We start from the raw sequence: 12041 nt of genomic DNA on the forward strand, positions 1-12041 counted from the left end.
TTTTACCAATTATATCTTTTAATACGTTGCTGCAGGTAAAGATGGTGATAATAATTCAATATCACCAGCTGGTAAAAGAGAAGTAGCTGGTTCAGTACCTGGTCCTGCACAGTTGTAGTATTTATGACATCATGGCATCATTTGCAATAATACTATTTTAAAATAATGTATCACTTATCAGTTCTAAATAATGTAACCATTCATCAAAATCATCCTGAAATCCTAGATCATCTTTGGAGTCTGAAAAAAGAATTTCATTCAAGTCATCACATATGACTAGATCTAGTGCCTCTTCGGCATTGTATAATCTAGCCTTCTTGTCAGCTCTTAAGAGTCAAAAAACACAGACTAACAATTGACAGCTCTTTTGACAGCAGCAAAGATAAGCGCTTGTTGCTATGTATTTGTTCTACACATGTTTATGTATTTTTGTCACTGAAGAATTATTGATCTTTTATGTAAAAGTATTTTAGTAATTGAAGTGTTAAATGGCTCATCAGTTTTGAAGTATTAGCATTCGTCACACCCATTTTCCCTTTAATGTGCGGCATATAGAAGTAGCCTTGTCCTTTGGTATACTATATCCCAGTTGAGTTTGGGACAAGAAAAACAGGAATAACTTTTTATTGGAAAGTGAGATAAGAATGAAACTTTCACAGGTTCTTAGTCGCCCAAGTCCATCAAAATCTGTGAAACCTTGGGTCTCTCAGCGCTTGGGAACCCTAAGAACCGGGTTCTCCCTATAAACCCAATGGCATACCAAAGCTAACCGCAATGACGTTTCGTGATGTCATAGTTTACATAAGCACATGTAGTCGAGCACCCAAACTGATAATTCTTCTTTTACAAAGCTAATAAAGCAAGATTTTCTGATAATAGTGGCCTTTATGAAAACTAGTTGACTCCAGCAGCTATTATACTGCTTATCAGCAGCAGCAAGACTGTTTTAAGAGTAAAACAACACAGCTGCCATTCCTCTATGAATATAATTATAATACGTCATTTTGTGACGTGATACATTTTTCAAATTCCACGCAGCTGCTTCTACTTCCGTCCCAAACTGAACTGGGATATAGTATAGTTCATTGGGCCTTTTCACAAAGCCAAAATAATTCCAAACAGCACATGTCGCATTCTTTGGTATTATTTAATGGCCATTTCTCTTCAAAGTCAAGATTTGTGACATTTGACAAGTGCCAAACACCGTATACGTATTACGTAAATGGTGAATACACAGCATTTATCTTGCATATTCAATAATTATATAGTTGTAATTTGTTGTTTCTTCGCATTATTTATAATTTTATTGTTCAATCATAAAAATAATATTGAAAACTATAGATTTGCAAATGGGACACTGAAAAAATTTTATGAAAGTTGGAACCCCCTTTTCAAATTTCTCTATAAAGTTAACTACTTGTAATGGCTCCACTGAAGCTGTGGCAGTAGACACTAGATCATCACTATAACCCTCGTTCATCAAATCAATAGCCATCCTAGTGAACTTCTTTCCAGTTAACTTCACACATTGGGATTTAGATGTTTTGTGTCAATTTCAAACATCCATGCAGCTTGTAGCTGCAATGTCTAGAAGTGCATAGCACTTGCTGTCTAGTAATATGACTTCATAGCCCTTGTGTTGGAAAGGATTTGACACACAGATGCAAGTATGCTTGAACTACTGTCAATCAGTATTTGCGTATGAGTCACAACTTTATAACTAGGCACTGATTTAGCTTTAGAGTCCATTACATAGCCAGACAATAAGCTAACGAAATTTATAGTTTTATGATAGCCACCATTGCCTGGCACTTTTTGACGGACAGCAGCCAGATATTTAGGGGTATAGGGAAACTTAACTTTCTCGCCAATGGCTTGGCTGAGCATATTAAGGATATGCATTGTAGAGAGTACAGTGATGAGAAACAGGCAAGCAAACCACACTGGCTAGGTCCTGGACAGGCTTACCCATTTCTTCGTATGTGGCAGCAATATTTAGCTGTGAGAACCTTTCAGAAAAACCTGGAAATATCAAATACTCGTCATTCTTTTTCATAATATGGATAGTTCTTGCTTGTAGGTTAGAAATAGCAGCACTTGAATAGTTACGTAACCTTAACATGAGTACTGATCTGAGTAGAAAGAGCATATTACTGAAATAAAGCTCACCTTCTTCCCTTGCCGACTGAGCTCCAGAGACTCTGGAGAATTCGTAGCCCAGACTTTATGAGTATAGAAGTTTAGCAGTAGATCAGACTTAGGGAGAGTATTTCCATATACAATGAGATGGCACCTACAAGTTGCAATGTGGTGATAATTAAGAGGGTGAGGTAACAGTACTCTGCTAATAATGAAAAATTATTATTACAAAAATCACGATTAATTGAGTTATCCAATAACGAAACATAAAGAAAGGGAAGGAGAGTAAGGAGAAAAAGCAAAAAACAATAGAATATAATTTATGAAACTCTAAGCAAACTGCCTGACCTGTAAATAATGTGTTAAAAACAGCAGCTGTCAACACTACTGAATGAGAATCATGAAACGATGGTGTAGAATATTAAAAAAGAATAGCATCTTCAAGCAAACTGCATGATCCATATAAAACATATTGAAAAAGTGAAAACAGGACATTGCAATATCTCTTTCACAATAAACTTGCAAGTTAGGAAAATCATCTAATGGATCCTGTGCATCAATCAAAATTCTAGAAAGACTATGACTTAAAGATTCATATTGATACACCGGAAATTATATTGTTGGACTATGCGATGGTGATATCTGACCAAGTCAACACGAGTATTTAGCTAAGTAATTTGGAATACCAACTCTGCTTCCAGGAATTTGTGCATTCTGCTTCCAACCATGCTACTTCCTGTCAGTGGGTGTGGCTAAACATGACATCACAAGAAGCATACATGCTTGCAAATACATTCTTTTATCAGGAAATTGATCCTTTGTTTTTCTGCCTAATAATGCAATAGCACTAATATAGAGACTGGGATCATTCCATTCCTTATTCTCGGTATATAAATGCAAGAATAAAACTCAAAATTCCACTTATAGGTGAATCCTTATGTGAGTTTTTTTCTCGCATTACCATACTGAGAAGGTAATGATCCTTTATTGTTCTTCCTAATAATGCAATAGTACTTATGTAAAGAATGGGATCATTGCCTTTCCTTATTCTCAGTATGGCAAGGCAAGAAGACTCAAAATAGCAAACATAAGCATTCACCTATACGTGGAATTTGGACCTTTTTCTTGCATTGCTAAGCTAAATAAAGGAATGGTAATGATCTCTTTATTTACATTAGTGCTATTGCATTATTAGGCAGAAAATAAAGGATCAATTTTACCTTTAAAGCAATATATTTACAAGCATCTATGTCTCTTACAAAGTCACATTTAGCTCACCCACTGACAGGAAGTAGGATTGTAGGAAGCAAAATTAATCCTGGCATTGATCTCTGGCAAGATTCTTTCTGCCCAGCAATTTAGTATTGATGTAGATTGAATAACTGCTTGTGGTGCCGACCACTACAAAAGTTTGCTACAGGGTACTGTAGTTAAATAAAACCCTGTTTCCTGGCCCGTTCTTAACTATTCCCAAGCACCATATTTGAGCATAATGGGACGAAACAAAAGGTCATGTATCATTATTTGGTTCTTTTGAGTGGTAACAAATCCAGCAAACTTACAGCAGTACCCATCATTTGGAAAAACATGTACGACACTGTACATACTAGTTTCTTGTTTTGCTCAAAATGGAGCTTTTGTCCAAAGAAGGAAGCTCTGTATGGTATAGGGTTCAGAAGTCTCATTGAAGTCAAACCCTCTGGCAGTGAGCAACGGGCAACAAACGTCGAACAGCACTTCTCTGGCTGGCCAAAGTACCCTCAGACCTCAGCAACCCCTGTAAGGTGCGACAACCATTTGAGTGCCCCACTGCAACAACACAGGCATTAATAACATCCAGGACGTCAGCATCACTAAGGTTATTTCGATACCTAATGCCTCTAAATGCACAAAAACGCCTGACACTTCTCACAGAAATACGAGCTTGAAACGGCAAAACGGCTTTCAAAAAGTTGCAAACATCTCAATGTCTGACACCAGCCTCCACTAGCATCTTTATCTCCCTCTCACATTGCTCCATCTTTACTTTAATTATTATAATTAATTGTGTTCCTATGCAAGCTCCGCCCTTCAACCAAACCCTCTAGAACTTTTGAATTTTCGATAGTCTGAATGCTGATATTGTCTGTGCTGCTTATGCAGAACAGGCAATATCGAAGTTAGCTTGTACGTTAGTGAGTAAGTTTACAATGGTTGCTTAGAAGTTACACACACCAAGCTTGGCACAGCAAAATACTTCTCAGCTACAACTGACCTTTGGTCAAGCCAGGGTAAGGTACCTTATTTACTTCAGTTATACCATCCACTTCATCAACAACTGCAAGGAAATATATAAATGTTAAGAAACAGTTTTTACCACATCTTTTCTAAACAAATCTTGTTGAAGCTGCCTTGATTTCATGGGCGTTGTCATCTGAGGACTAAATTTCCTTGACAACTGAAAATGGTAGTTATATGTCAAGGTTGCACAGCAATTAGGGTGAAACTGGCTCTTACAGCTTAGTCATAATCTTCATTTGGCAACAACAGTCACACAAACAGACAGCAGATGCACTTGAACATGTGGTTTGTGCCAAGAATTTGTAAGGTCATTTTCTAAAAGGTGACAAAACAAGAGGGAGCTTACTGAAGCACGGATCGGCTTGAATCTAAGCATCATGCCATTAAGTATACATTCACTTTATGACCAGTAACTTTCACAAATACATTCACTTTATGACCATTCAATTTCACTATTGTTAATGTCGTGTTCATACATTTCTGTTCAACGAGATGGGGAGTTCAGATATAATGGTATCTCGCATATTAGGCAAATGTATAAATCGAGGGCGACCTTTAGCAAGCCAAAGTGTATTCTTTAAGAGCAAGCAAAGCAATTGTATACATGTCCATGCAAATACAAAAATGTGAAAATTTTGTTTTAACATTTTATTAGCTATTCATCTGATAACTTATAAAACCTCTGCAGCAATTGGTTATAGCAGGCATTAAAGATTCTTGAGAAGCAGTCACTGAACAATTTGTATTTTGAAGAAGTTTGCACTTCTTCAGTTCTACATTGTTAACCTTGCTGCTACTGTATTTAGTCACTGCAAATGCCGCAGAAGTCTTTGCATACAGCTATCTCATGGCAACATGCATTCAGCTTATAAGAATCCTTCATATCAATGAAAAGATTGTTTATCTGCTCCCAACCTTCCTTGCTGCTACAGTAGTTTTTGAACATTAGTTTAGCCTTATCTTGCAGACAGTTGCTTCAAATAGGATCAGAGTTGTTGCTAGCCGCCATTTTAGTCATTATGAGCACACCCATTTTGAATGAAGATTAGGCTATTTAACTTTAATAACAGTTACACTACCTGCCTATACAATCAAACAGACGTTTTTTGCCCTAGTGGGGTGAGCTCAGACTCGTCCCAATTAGAGCAACAGGAAGTGATCAGAAGAGTGCTTAGTCAAGACCAAAAGACATTACACCACCTACCAACATGGCAGAAAATTGAAGTACTTCAGTTAGTAAATGAAGCTCTGTATCCTCTTTACATTGACAGACATTTTGTCTGGAGAACATTGTCACAATTTTTGCAATGCTTCCAACCTCATAAATAATGCCGGTCTCAAAGAAAAAGAGGAAACACAGCTGACAAAAGACATAAAAGTCACAAATACAAGCTGATCTCAATAAGTGTATAACTCTGTATAATGAAAATGTCATAGTACTGTTGCAAGTTGGAAGGTTTTAGATCCATGGTTCAAATCTAAGTATTTGAGGGATGAAGAAGTACGATTGAAGATTGAGGAATGTACCAACCTACCTTTGCCCAATAGTCATATGGAGCAAACAATGGAAGAGCCACCACATAATAAGCGTAACTTTAGATAACTATTCAATAGCAATACAGTGAGGGAAGATGATGATACTATGCCACAGATATGTAATGAACAGCATGTGAAAATGGAAATAAGTTCATATGAAACTTCTCAGAAAATTAACTTTGAAGATGATCCTCTTCTATGGTGGAAGTTACAAGCTTGAACTTACCCTCTCTTGTCGGAGATTTGTCAAAAGTATTTATGTATATGTACAACTAGTTCATCGTCAGAATGGCTATTTAGTACATTAGGACAGATTGTCACTCCATTGAGAGCAACCGTCAAACTGGAACGAGTAACTTTTTCAAGAAGTTTGTGACCATTCAGTGTAAAAAATTTATTAGTAATTTAGATGATGAATTTAGTTTTCATTGTTGAGATAGATATTTTTGACAATAATTAGTTCATTGACAATAAATTTTAAAAAAATTACTAAAACAATATTCAACTGATATTACCCACCCCTAATAGATTATACACTTACATTTGAAAAATTAGGAAATCAGGAGCAGATATTCAAGCCATGATGGCCATTACACAGACTATATGAGTACTTTTGATGCAGGTGGATATACTGAGAGTCCAAATTATATAGAAACAATATAATTATTGCATATACATATAATAGCTTATTATCATAATTGTAATGTTAATTTATACATGTAGCTGATTTACTGTAAATGTAAATCATTACAAGTAATAATATGAGACTACAATGAATAAAATATATATTTATTACGAGAAAAATGCTCACGTAACTACCATAAATGTGTAAATGAATAATAAAAACACAGAACAAAATAGGCAAAATTTGTAACACACAAAACCAATTCAGTAGAAGCAATGGGAGCATTTAATATTTTTAATTCTCAAATGACAGCTACTGAGGCTGAATTGAATGTAACATAAGTTGTAGATTGCATTTTGTCGCTGATATCTCTGACCTTTCATTTGTCATCACTGCTGGGGATTATTTCAACTTCTTGCATTACATGTATTGGTGTGTCCTTCGCATCATCCTCTATAATTATCATCCTGATCAGCAACTGAGCTATCTATGAAAGTAATGAAAAATAACGACTATGAAATCAAACGAACTCCAAAATAACTTTGTTCTTAGTCACGTGTCTGTCCCAGATATATTCGACAAATTGGAAATTCTTCTCGACTAAAACCATTAGTGGTGTTAATTAATCAGGGCGTCTCAAATACTTCACTGCATGAGTGCTAGTGATTTCACGGTTTCATTCTATAATAAGTCATGACACTATAATAATGACTGCCTCTCATTTTCCTACCCAATCAATGATTCATTCTCATTGTGAGGACCTTAGTTAAGAGGAGAATTTTCTTTGGGATGTATATTAGCAGTTGGCTATTAAAGCTCTCAACCCAATATGTATCATGACACTGTGTAATCAATTGCAAATACAAATTATACAATTTACACTAACAGCAGCAAATGAACCAGGACAACGATGCATGTTTTGCTCCAGTTGTGTCAAAAGCTCCTGTGATGCAGTTCAATCAATCATTATCTTAGTGGGACTATAGTTGTGGAATTGACAGGTGGATGATGCATGACCTTTTAGTGTGATTTCCATAAAATTAAATAGCATTTTAAAAATTTTAAATATTGTTACCTCGTATAGGTCCACTATATTCTCCATTAATCTGCACAGCATCTTTTAATCCCCCACAGTGTGGGTTTGTGTTTTGACGCCATTTTAAATTATGTGCACGGAATCAGCATGAAAATATTTAACCTAACCACAGAATTATAATGGAGTGTAATTTCTTTATTTAACAAGAAATAATGGAAACAAGTAAATGAAAAACATTAAAAATGGGAAAATAGTAGGATTGAATGGGGAAAGAAGTATGGGAACAAGATGGTACTTGCAAACTGATGTGGTAAGAAATCCTACACCACTGTATGAAGATTACTAACCAAAAGCACAGCAATTATTAACTATGATAGCACTATGAAGCCTTTTTTATGCAGTGGTGTAAGATTTCTTACCATACCAGTTTGCAAGTATCTTCTTGTTTCCATACTTTTTTCCCAATTCAATGCTACTATTTTCCCTTTTTTTGAATTTTTATTTAATTGTAGACAATAGGCAAGGGCATCTTGATTTGTTAAACTTTCCTCCTTTATGTCCAACTGGAGACCATGAAAGCTATTATGCAGAGACTGTATCATTTAGCAAACATATAAAATTTAAATAAAGATTCCTGATGTAGAAATCATTTATTCTGTCTGCACTATTACGGGTTACAAATTAACAAAGCCTTAAACACAGGCCTGTATAATTTATTAAAAACATTGAGAGGCAACATTGGTTGAACTGCTGCTGAAATATTAGAACAATTAATGTTTTAGATGAAAAATTTCAGGGCACCATTTTGACTGTAATGTGGGGCAGAAATCTATATTGGCTTTGTGTCAAAGATGAAGTCAAAGCAAAGATTGCTGAGTATGGCTCACCAACACTTTTTTTAACATTAAGTTATGCTGATTATGATTAAGCTGATATCGCACAATATTTAAGAAAAGTAAATAATGCTCCAAAATCATATAGTATTTCTAGGTTATATACTGAGCAGTATCATGACAATTTTCACACAAGTTTAAGGACTACTTTAATATAGCTGTTCTCCAGGGAGGTGTTCTAGGCAAAGTTGAGCAATATTTTGCTAAAAAAGAAAGTCAAATGCCACATTATCACATCCTCATATGGACTGGAAATGCACCTGTGGTCAGTATTGATCCTCCTTAAAAAGTCTGTTCTTTCATACAAGGTAGCATAATGTGTCATATTCCAGATAGTAATATGTCACCTAATTAAACTTTTTTAGTAAAAATAAGCCAAATGCACAAGTACTGCAAATGCTGCCTCAAAAAGCCCCGATTTATTAGCCATTTTACTATGATTTTAACTCTAGCAGTATCATTTCTTAACTAGAAGGACTCAACTCTTGCATGTACTAACATTTATGAACTATCTATTTTTAAATGATTCAGAAGTGCTAATTTTTTTTTCAAGCAAGATTTCATGAAATAGTCTGAATCAAGGTTGACCAAATATTGATCACTACACCTGCATGGATTTTTAAAATTACTGTTCAAAGAAGAAACGGGTCTGAGCTCCGAAACTTGGAATTATAATAGCACAACGATAGGCAAAACTAATGATGCTGCTTCAATGCAAGAGCTAGTGTTTGATTGGAAATAGCAGCTACTGTCCCCAGAACATTTTCACCTGAAATTGGGGTAGTCCAATTTGTAATTTTGTGCTTTGATATCTTGCATGCCCTAATAGTTATCAAAGATCTATCAGATATTACTAGCTAAAAGCAGCTGAACTCTTCTGGAGCTGAGCAATAAGTGTCCAAAAAGGGGCATGACCGATAACGGAGATTTGACTCTACATTTATTATCATTTGATCCTCTCTCTATTAAAGTTAGTAATCTGTGCATTAACAAAATTAACCGCCTTAGAAGTAAATTTCGGTATGACTTACCTCAAATCAAGAGAAGTAAAGGAAAGAAGCGAAAGATTCAAGTGACTGGTATATTGATGATGGTGAACCTTGTAGTAAGAATGCCAAGGTGTCTGTAAGTCAAATACAAAGTACTAGTAACAGTAGCAATAAACGTAAAAGTACTGATTTACAAAAGTCTTATCGCCCAAAAAATGAGTAAAGTATATGATGATAATGCTTTCAATAAGAGTAGCCCCAAAAAAAGAAAAGCGGATATAGACAGTAGTACTGACAATACTGCTTTGGTATTGCCTCTCTCAAAAAAATGATAAATTAACTGTTTCAATTAATTTAAAAGACCTAAAAACCAAATTTAATTTCAAAGATGATGACAGTTGTAGTAGTTTGATTGTATCTTTAAATCTCTCAAACATTAAATGTAAACCAAAAGATGATAAAACCAAGTTTGTTGTAAAAAATGACCATTGTAGTAGTAGTCTGATTGTATCTATAAAACTCTCAAGCATTAAATTAAAGACAAGTAATCCAAAAAAAGATGATGTCATTTTTACTTATGAAGAGCCTCCAAACCGAGATATTGTTAGAAGGAGACAAGGGATTATGTTTATTACCCTGGTAATGAAGAACTTCAAAGATGGTGGTGTGAGATTTTAAGTCTCAAATTTGTCACAGCTGCTAGAATCTTACCTGGTAGTCGAAAAACACCATTGTCAGATGACAGAATTCCTAATAGTACTCTTGATGTCCCTGGTTGTGGGAACTGTTTATTTCATGCCCTTTCATATCTCATTATTGGGTCAATTTCTCAGCAATACGAATTACGTAAAGTAAATGTTAGTAACATGCCGAACATTGAAGAAAAATTGTTTGATAGTACGTGAAGTGCAACCAGATATTCAAGCAAATATGATAACATAAATAAGTCCAAAATATATAGAAATTATGTATGGGCTACTGAGACGGAGATTATTACATTATCTGCAATATTAGGTACAACAATATCTTCATATTCACTTACTCCAACTTTTGTTGGCTGGGCTAGATATGGTACCCAGGAGTTATATGGCATTCCTTGTGATACTAATACACCTGCTTTGTATTTGAAGCATGTTGGTACTAGTCATTTCCAAGAAGTTAAATCTATTAATATTTCTTAAGCAATGATTGTTGATGGAAGTGGGTATGGTGTATGGGAGGTCCATCGTCTTAAAAACATTGGTTGTTTAATGTGACTTGTATTGAACTGCATGTGCAATGTCAGTGATGTCTGAGTGTGTCTGAAAACCATTGGTGTATATCCACCCAGTATTGCTCAGTATGAAGAGATCTAACTGCATTCAGGAAATGAGATTCATCAAGGTATAAGAAATGACAGTAAGTATTGATTACTTGTTACTATAATGGAAACGGAGAAGGTGTGAAGGAGGTTTACAGTTCATTAGAGTTTAGCATTAATTCACATTTGTGACTGTCATTTATGTAAGACAGAGGGTTAGAAAGGGAGGAGGCTGTCATTATCAACTGTGGATCTTCTTTGTGGCATGTACTACATGTTGATTACAAATAACAGGTGCGCATAAATCAGAGCTCTGCGAAAAAATTTTGAAGTCCTGACAAGAAAATTTTTTGAATAACATTAAAGTTTGCTTAAATAATACTACATGTATAAAAACAAACTTTAATGTTATTTAAGCAGTGATTCTGTACATAAAATAATGATCATCATGCATGTCAATGCTGCCATCAATGCTGTGCACATTACATATATGTAAGTGCTTGCCAGCTGACGTTGCGCATAATACTGCCATCAATGCTCTGCGCATTAAGTTAATGCTTGGCAGCTGATGTTGCGCATTTGAATGATGCTGTCATCAATGCTATGCACATATTAAATGCTTGCCAGCTGATGTTGCGCATCTTTTATTGATGATTGTTGTAACATGTGCATGTTCTAATTAACAAAAAATATTGTTTGCACATTGGAAATTGTTTGTGTACACAGTGTTTGTTATATTAAGCAGGTCATGAAAGTATTGTAACTGAGGATAGCACTAGTAAGCAATATTATGTCTAAAATACATGCATGCACATACATGTATGATCCAATCAGAAACATTGTAGATGCTACCATTATCATTATTAGCTAGTATATCACATTCAAATTTATACAGGTACTTACTTGGCACAAGGACTACAATGTTGTGTCATACAGTGAGGTCTGACTTGGAATGACACTCAAAAGGTGAACGGGACATTCCTCTATGTGAGTAGCTGCATCTTGTTAATGGTTTGTAATGTATGTTTGTGACAAACATAAGGTATATCATGCATATACATGTACATGTTTATCACTGTGTATTGTACATGTAGTATATTATTAGTGCATTCTTGTACTTGTAGTGTTTGATGATTATAATGCATGCAATTATATTTTCATTTATAGTAAGTATAATGGAGTTAGAAGAAATCCAAAAGCTGATGTGACTGGTGTGATTATTTGTACTATTGTTATTAATAGG

The sequence above is a fragment of the Amphimedon queenslandica genome, unplaced genomic scaffold (genome assembly GCF_000090795.2).
Source record: "Amphimedon queenslandica unplaced genomic scaffold, v1.1 AMPQUscaffold_13472, whole genome shotgun sequence".
In the NCBI taxonomy this organism is placed as follows: domain Eukaryota; kingdom Metazoa; phylum Porifera; class Demospongiae; order Haplosclerida; family Niphatidae; genus Amphimedon; species Amphimedon queenslandica.